The sequence below is a fragment of the Carassius carassius genome, chromosome 28 (genome assembly GCF_963082965.1).
Source record: "Carassius carassius chromosome 28, fCarCar2.1, whole genome shotgun sequence".
NCBI classification, from domain to species: domain Eukaryota; kingdom Metazoa; phylum Chordata; class Actinopteri; order Cypriniformes; family Cyprinidae; genus Carassius; species Carassius carassius.
Window position 1 is genome coordinate 18,207,626 of NC_081782.1, and position 9,085 is coordinate 18,216,710.

Here is a 9,085-nt window from a genome sequence, read left to right on the forward strand (position 1 = left end):
TGTGTTCCAAAGATAAACAGAGGTCTCACTGGTTTGGAACGACATGAGGGTGAGTTATTAATTACATAATTTTGATTATTGGGTGAACTAACCCTTTAATACTGTATATGGCAACTTTACTGTACATTCTGTAAATCATAGCTTCACTTAATCTGCATTTATATGTGTATAAAACACTATATTCTACACACTTCTGGTTGCTGGTTGCAGATGCTAACTATGTATCATTAGCTTTGTACTTGTACTCTGCATAATGACAATAAAGCTGAATCTAATCTAATCTAATCTAATCTATTGAGCACATGAGTACTATCTTGAATATAAGACGGTAGCCTGCATACATAGGGTTTTATGAAAATGTCAACATGTGATGCAGGTTCTGTCAATGATCCATTCCCACTAATAATGGGTCTACCTGGTGCAGTCTCTAAATTCTTGTGAATCTAAGGCAACATTTAAAACTATGAAGCATGAGGGTCTTTGCGAAGTAAGAAGTCATATTCGTACTTTCCACGTTATAATTTTTTTTCCGACTTTAGTATTTCTCCCTCCCCTTAATTTTTTATAATTTTAATATTAACCAGTTGTATTTGATTCATTATTTAACACTAGTTTAAAATTACCTATTTGAGCAATTGATGTGTGTCCTGGAAAAGGCTGTTTTGCTGAAATGTGTAGATCTACTTTTAACAAGTCGTAAATATTAAAGTGAAGTTTATTAAAGGCTTTTTATACTACCACACGTGAGTGAGTGCCTTGGAAGTATTGCGTCAACATAATTTGATGTTTGCCTCCATCACATCCAATAGTGGCTATATAAGGACACCCGTGTTGCACTGTGCTTCTGGTCTTATAATAAAAAAAAATAAAAAACATAATAATAACCTATGCACATATATACACTATAAATAGTTTACTATATGTCACACCCTTGGACTATTTTGTTGTGTTTTCATTCCCCATTTTCTCAGTCTGACTCGGTTTCCCTTTCATAGGTCACTTCGATGCTGCGTTGACGTCACCGTATGGGAACATCTTTTGGTGTAACGAATGTCTGAAGCCCTATACCATCCCCCCAATCCTATTGGCTAAATAGCGATTGGCACCGCCCAACGCATGCGTACGCATAGTATACTGAGTGCCGAGCACTATTTCGCTCAGATTTAATTTCCTTCAGGAAAGCAAATCATCTGTGCCCTAGGAAACCATCTCGCATTCTCTGCGGTTTTTCTTCGAGCAGTGTTAACTCCTCTTCGTGGACGCGATGAGTCAGCGCCATATAACAGGTTTATCACAGGGGGACACTCATGAGAGGTATGTTTAGCAGCCTCTCTGCATGTTCTCTCTGTCATAGTCTGCGACTAAAATTCTGACTCTGGAGTGTACATTCTCTAGGTCGCCCTCGTGTCTAACCACCGCCATGCACTTCTGCAGTTGACGAGGTGCCACATGAGGCAGTGGTTTGGACGATGTGTGCGGCTTGGACTATGAGTACAGTGATGTGCATCATCCCTCCAGCTCTGTCTCTCTGGGTTTTTTTTCAAGTTAAAATTGTTCTTATGACTGAATTTGTTCATTAATTGTTTTAAAATGCTGTAATATGAAACGTATGTATAAATGTTACTGCAGGTTTGAGGAAAAAACGAGTTTGTGAAGAAAACTGAGAGTTCTATCTGCAAGAGCAGATAGATCCAGCCCCAAAGCTCACTCCATTGCCAGCTCCTCGAAAGCGCCTAGCTGTGCCTGATCTTCCAGAGTGCACCTCGTTAGCACTTTGCTGACCTCCAGTTGCTGATCCACCATTGAGCCCAGGGAGGGCTCATGATCCCCTGTTGAGTCCAGGGAGGGCTCCAGGCCTCAAGTTCAGCCCCGTAAGTCCCTTCAAGGATTTCTTTTTGGGGGGTGGTGGGGGTAGTAATCAGAGGCGTATCTGCCATGGCCTCCCGAGTCTCCTGATTGAACGGGTACTGCTCTGCGTCCCGTGTCTGTCCTGAGGGGCCTCCAGTGCACCCACCCCGCCTCCCTTTTGGTATTGAGTATGTTGCAAGGGTGTGCCTTCCGGGAGGGGGGAGTAATGTCAGTCTCTGTTCCATGTTTTGTGAGTTTGGCTCCATGTGACCTAGTTTCTCCTTCAAGTTGATTTGTTAATTTGATTCCAGGTATTTCTCCTTAGTTCCTTCTTATCCTGTGTTTAAAAGCCCCAGTCCTTTCAATTAGTGTTTGTCGGTTCTACTTGATGTTGTCACTGTGTCTGGGTTGTGTTCCCTGGGTTTCCACTAGGTGTCCTCCGGTTCCCACGGTGTGTATCATATTATCACTTCCTGTCTCCTTATTTGGTCACCTTCCTCCTTGTTTAGTTAATTGATTGTTCCCCACCTGTCTCCAGTTTCCCCATTATCCTTTTGTGTATTTATACCCGGTCTGTCTGAGTCTGTGTTACGGAGTCCTTGTTTAATGTTGATGTTAATTCATGTCCGTCATCTTGCCTTGCCTTGCCTTGTCTTCTTGTTTAGTTTATGTTTGGATTGCTCTTCTGGTTTTCGACTCATGCCTGTACTGTTTATTCTCTGTGGATTAACCCCTAATAAATAACTTACCCGCACTTGGTTCTATCTTCTGGTTTCCTGTATCACCGATCGTGACAGAAGGACTCCGTCCAAGTATCTTCGGTTGATCGCCCTCCGCCAAGAGAGCAATGAAGAGGGGACCCTGGCTCAGGTGTTCTGGTCCCTGGCCGAGGGCATGGGTTACAACGATGCGGCCCTAAAGGACTATTTTAATGGCGGGCTGGATGATCCAGTGTCTCAGGAGGAGATGGCGCAGTTAGAGACACTGGAATTCTGGGAATTTGTGCGCTACCTGCAGCATCGGCTTTGGTGGGATGCCCCAGCCACTTCTGTCTCTTCCGGCGGGGTGGTCGTCAGCCCAGCACCACTGCCCAGGATGGCAACCAGCCAAGCGCCACAACCCAAGATGGCCGCCAGTCCAGCACCACTGCCCAAACTGGCTACCAGCCCAGCGCCACAGCACAAGATGGCCGTCTGTCCAGCGCCACAGCACAAGATGGCCGCTAACCCAGCGCCAATGCCCAAATTGGCCAATGTTCCAGCGCCACAGCCCAAGATGGCCGTCAGCCTAGCGCCACAGCACAAGATGGCCGCTAACCCAGTGCCAATGCCCAAATTGGCCACCGGTCCAGCGCAACAGCACAAGATGGCCGTCTGTCCAGCGCCACAGCACAAGATGGCCGTCTGTCCAGTGCCACAGCACAAGATGGCCGCTAACCCAGCGCCAATGCCCAAATTAACCAACGTTCCAGCGCCACAGCCCAAGATGGCCGCCAGCCCAACGCCAATGCCCAAATTGGCCACCGGTCCAGCGCCACAGTACAAGATGGCCGCCAGCCCAGCGCCAAGGCCAAATTGACCACCGGTTCAGCGCCACAGCCCAAGATGGCCGTCAGCCTCTGCCAGTAAGTTACTGGCAAACTGCTGCCAGTAATTTTCTTTTTGACTCAGAGTATTCCATATCAAGTCATTTTATTGTCATCTTGCTACATGTGTGGACATATAATGGAACTATATATTGTGTCTCACAGGACCATTGAGATAAACATAAATATAAACATACAAAATAGAAGTATGAAAAAAAATTATCTATACATAGTGAAACTCTGACAATACATATACTATAAATGGTTGACCATGCAGTATGTCACACCCTTAGACTATTTTGTTGTGTTTTCATTCCCCATGTGCTCACTGTGTTTGATTATGTTAATTGGTTCACCTTTGTCCTCATTAGTTGATCCTCCTCACCTGTCTGTCCCTCATTAGCATCCCTATTTTAGTTGTGGTTTTTTCACTGTTCGGTGTCTGTTCTACTATGTTCTTACATGTGTCTCCTGCCTGTTTTGTCCTGTGTTTACCCTTGTGTGGATTTAAGGACTGTTTGCCTTTATCTTTATCTTCTTTGTGTGTTTACCTCACCATAGCTGTGACACTATACATACACATACTGTAATCTGAGAGAGACTTACAGGGCAGTCTGTTGAGAGACTGTTGAGCAGTCTAGCAGAGCAAGCTTTGATATTTCAGTACCGTCTAACTGATGGCAGGAGCTTGAAGAGACTGTATACTGGTAGCTGGTAGCCTTGCTGGAGCATCATGCAAGGAAAATGTCCAGGATGGAGGGGAGAGTGGAACTAATGATCTTTTGCGACTGTGGTCACTTGTCATAAAGTTAATGATAACAAGGCCCACCCATTTAGATTAAAGATATGATTGGTCAGTTTTTCTGTCATTTGAAATTACGTTGCCATTGATTTACTATCGCTTGGCCCTCTGTAATTTCATAGATGGACCACCAATAACAGATCCGCAAATGCTAGGCAGAAACATTAATGGAGAAAATGGGCAGACTTTATTGGTGAATGTGATTTCATTTCATGGATGAACATCTTTATAACTTTTCAGAGTTAGGTTCTTCTACACCCTTGTTAATCAGCTATCATTTAATCATATATCATTTGGGTAGTGTTAGGGTTAGGTTTAGAGAAAGGGATTGGGTTAAATCTATATTTCTGGACTGTAATCTTGATCCAGGATTAACAAAAGATGTTGATCCAGGAACATGTCTTAGTTGGCAAAATCAGGGTGAACACTTACCCTACAACTACATGGAACAAAGGGAGGAACAAGTTGGACAAACACAGAAGTATATATTTGCATAGTAATTACAGAGAAAAATGTTGCAATAGTTTATTTAACATAATTTAATTGTTTGATGACCAAATTAAATACCTTTTTCTCTCTTTTTTCTTACAGTATACAGTATGGCCCAATCCCAATTCTACCCCTTAGCCCTTCCCCTTTCCCCTACCCCTCCGTTTCACGCGTTCACGTGAAGGGGTAGGGGTGTCTCGATTCTCTTTCGGTTGGAGGGGTAGGGGGAAGGGGAAGGGCCAGGATAGCCCTTCAAACGAAGATTTTTCGGGACCACACTTCAAACGAAGGGGTATGAATTATCTCGGCAACATGGCTGCTACAGCGAACAAAAAGACACATAAATGTAAGCTTTTTTGGCATAAATATAGATTTTAACGAAAAGTAATCATATGTTTTATGTTACATTCAATTGTGAGTTCATATTAACGGTCATGTTACTCAAAGAAATGTTTGCAAAAAATCGCTTATATTTGCTAACGTCATATCATTACAGATGTAGTGTATTTTCGTCTGCCATGGATCTGAGGAATCACACAGTCTCATGGTTTTGTTTCCAGAAGAAAGATTTTATTTTCAAGAGAAAATAAAACCAAGAAAGCTCTGCAGAACAGTCTGTCGAGTCTGTGTCTCTATTTTATACAGTGCTTCTGAAGGTGTGCCCATGTTCAATACATTTCATACATATGGTTCTGTTTATCAACTCTTTTACCTTATATGGCTGTCTCCAGCTTGATTATAGGATGTAGAATTTATTTGAAGTTAAACGAGGAGGCCTAATCATATATTTTCTTATGTCAAAACAGGACATGCAACTTTACTATATGCTGTATTTTGGTAATGTCTGCACCAAGGAGGTCTGATTATATATTTTGTCTAATGTCCAAATAGGGTGTGCAGCTGCACCATATACTATACCCCTGCACTCTCTGCACATTCCATTCTCAGGCATGTCTCTACATACAGTCAAAAGCATGATTATAACAGTAGAATAACTTGATACATAAATGGCTAGATTCACATTGATTATGCCTGATTAGTTTACATATTGACCAATAAAAATCTTCCACACAGACTGCATGATAGTGCCACAGCATATGTCTGATCAGGGCGACAACTGTCGTAGACTAATCCCCCCAATAATTAGAAATCGCTAAACCATTTTCTCAAATATTGCCTATTCGAGAGAGAGAGAGAGAGAGAGAGAGAGAGAGAGAGAGAGAGAGAAATGGAGGTTGCGTGTATTCACGTCTGTTCGTTTATCTTTTTAGAGTGAGTTTACTTAAAAACAGCGATTGTGTCCTCTCGTCGCTGGGAAATATAATGGAGCGATTCAGTATTTAAACTGTATTTAATAAAAGTAGTGGGGCAGCGTAGACAAGTTTATTTTCTCCTGGGTGTGTGAGCTGCGCGATTTCCGATATGTGTGTTTGTCAGTAAGCAGCTCAGTAATACAGAACGATAATTAAAGGCTCTAATGCACACCAGTATATGTGTGTATTGTAAGAGCTAGACGACGAACGCTGATGATTTGTGACGTTATGGTAGTGGTGTCCCAATCCTTAGGGGAATATCTTCTCCCCTACCCCTTGGCACTCTGTTTTAAGGGACAAGGGGAAGGGATAGGCGGAGGGGTAGGGGAAGGGGTATAAAATAGAATTGGGATTGGGCCTATATCCACTGAAAAACAATTGTTGTATCATGCTGTATTTTATTTTCTGCGAACAGCTGAAAAAAAAGTAAGTTTGTTTTAAGCTGCACTGAACCTTAATGGTATAAAATGCCATGCAAAATGAATATCAGAAGAAATTATTTGGTGATAGTGGTGTTGGGGAGTTGCTGATGAGATTAGATTGAGGAATACAATATGCTTTCATAAGGTAGTTACTACATGGTGAATTATTCATTAAGTCGTTTCCAGTTTTGTTGTTCAGTAATCTCCATCATGTATTTTCTTCTTTTTTTTTAATAATATTTAATCATTTAATAAAATATATCCCATCATTAAAAAACACCTATGCCTACAGTATAATACCAATGTTTTATTAAATGTATAATAATTGTATTACAACCCGAATTCCGGAAAAGTTGGGACGTTTTTTAAATTTTAATAAAATGAAAACTAAAGGAATTTCAAATCACATGAGCCAATATTTTATTCACAATAGAACATAGATAACGTAGCAAATGTTTAAACTGAGAAATTCTACACTTTTATCCACTTAATTAGCTCATTTAAAATTTAATGCCTGCTACAGGTCTCAAAAAAGTTGGCACGGGGGCAACAAATGGCTAAAAAAGCAAGCAGTTTTGAAAAGATTCAGCTGGGAGAACATCTAGTGATTAATTAAGTTAATTGATATCAGGTCTGTAACATGATTAGCTATAAAAGCTTTGTCTTAGAGAAGCAGAGTCTCTCAGAAGTAGAGATGGGCAGAGGCTCTCCAATCTGTGAAAGACTGCGTAAAAAAATTGTGGAAAACTTTAAAAACAATGTTCCTCAACATCAAATTGCAAAGGCTTTGCAAATCTCATCATCTACAGTGCATAACATCATCAAAAGATTCAGAGAAACTGGAGAAATCTCTGTGCGTAAGGGACAAGGCCGGAGACCTTTATTGGATGCCCGTGGTCTTCGGCTCTCAGACGACACTGCATCACTCATCGGCATGATTGTGTCAATGACATTACTAAATGGGCCCAGGAATACTTTCAGAAACCACTGTCGGTAAACACATTCCGCCGTGCCATCAGCAGATGCCAACTAAAGCTCTATCATGCAAAAAGGAAGCCATATGTGAACATGGTCCAGAAGCGCCGTCGTGTCCTGTGGGCCAAGGCTCATTTAAAATGGACTATTTCAAAGTGGAATAGTGTTTTATGGTCAGACGAGTCCAAATTTGACATTCTTGTTGGAAATCACGGACGCCGTGTCCTCCGGGCTAAAGAGGAGGGAGACCTTCCAGCATGTTATCAGCGTTCAGTTCAAAAGCCAGCATCTCTGATGGTATGGGGGTGCATAAGTGCATATGGTATGGGCAGCTTGCATGTTTTGGAAGGCTCTGTGAATGCTGAAAGGTATATAAAGGTTTTAGAGCAACATATGCTTCCCTCCAAACAACGTCTATTTCAGGGAAGGCCTTGTTTATTTCAGCAGGACAATGCAAAACCACATACTGCAGCTATAACAACAGCATGGCTTCGTCGTAGAAGAGTCCGGGTGCTAACCTGGCCTGCCTGCAGTCCAGATCTTTCACCTATAGAGAACATTTGGCGCATCATTAAACAAAAAATACGTCAAAGACGACCACGAACTCTTCAGCAGCTGGAAATCTATATAAGGCAAGAATGGGACCAAATTCCAACAGCAAAACTCCAGCAACTCATAGCCTCAATGCCCAGACGTCTTCAAACTGTTTTGAAAAGAAAAGGAGATGCTACACCATGGTAAACATGCCCCGTCCCAACTATTTTGAGACCTGTAGCAGAAATCAAAATTGAAATGAGCTCATTTTGTGCATAAAATTGTAAACTTTCTCAGTTTAAACATTTGCTATGTTATCTATGTTCTATTGTGAATAAAATATTGGCTCATGTGATTTGAAAGTCTTTTAGTTTTCATTTTATTAAAATTTAAAAAACGTCCCAACTTTTCCGGAATTCGGGTTGTAAAAAGTGTATATTATTGCTAAATCACTCAAACAAAAGATTGTCGTTTAGCATAGTATGTCAGACACAGACTACCACGTTATATTAGAATAGGTATCTCTTAGTTTCAAAATACACCTTTATTCCCCAAACTTTGCATATATATTATTCCCTTATGCCTGCATGGAGGTACTGTATAGGAACACTATAATAAAAAATAAAATAAAAAGTTACAGTGTAAGTTCTGTTTACTTACGCTGTAAATTGTGGTCTGTATTCTAAAGTGTTACCAAAAATTGCATGTGCAGAGTAAGATTTTTAAAAATGTAAACGAACTTAATATCCAATTACAAAGATCCACAAGCAGAAAGACATATTTGTGAAGGCGTACATCAAAGTCCACAGAATGCTTTGTAAAGGTGTACATTTACACATGCAATTTAATGCTGCACTATTTTAGAATAGAAATCTGTGTAAAATATGTCTAACTACGTGAATGTGTGTAGTTCATGCAGTGAAATTTGTGTATATTTTATATTACAGACCAATAGGTTTGAATGTGGATGTGAAGGGGTGGTGCTAGCGCAGTGGATAAGACACATGTCTTTGGTGAGAGACCCGGGTTCGAATCCACTGTGAGACACCAATGTGTCCCTGAGCAAGACACTTAACCCCTTGTTGCTCCAGAGGTGTGCAATCTCTGACATATGTGG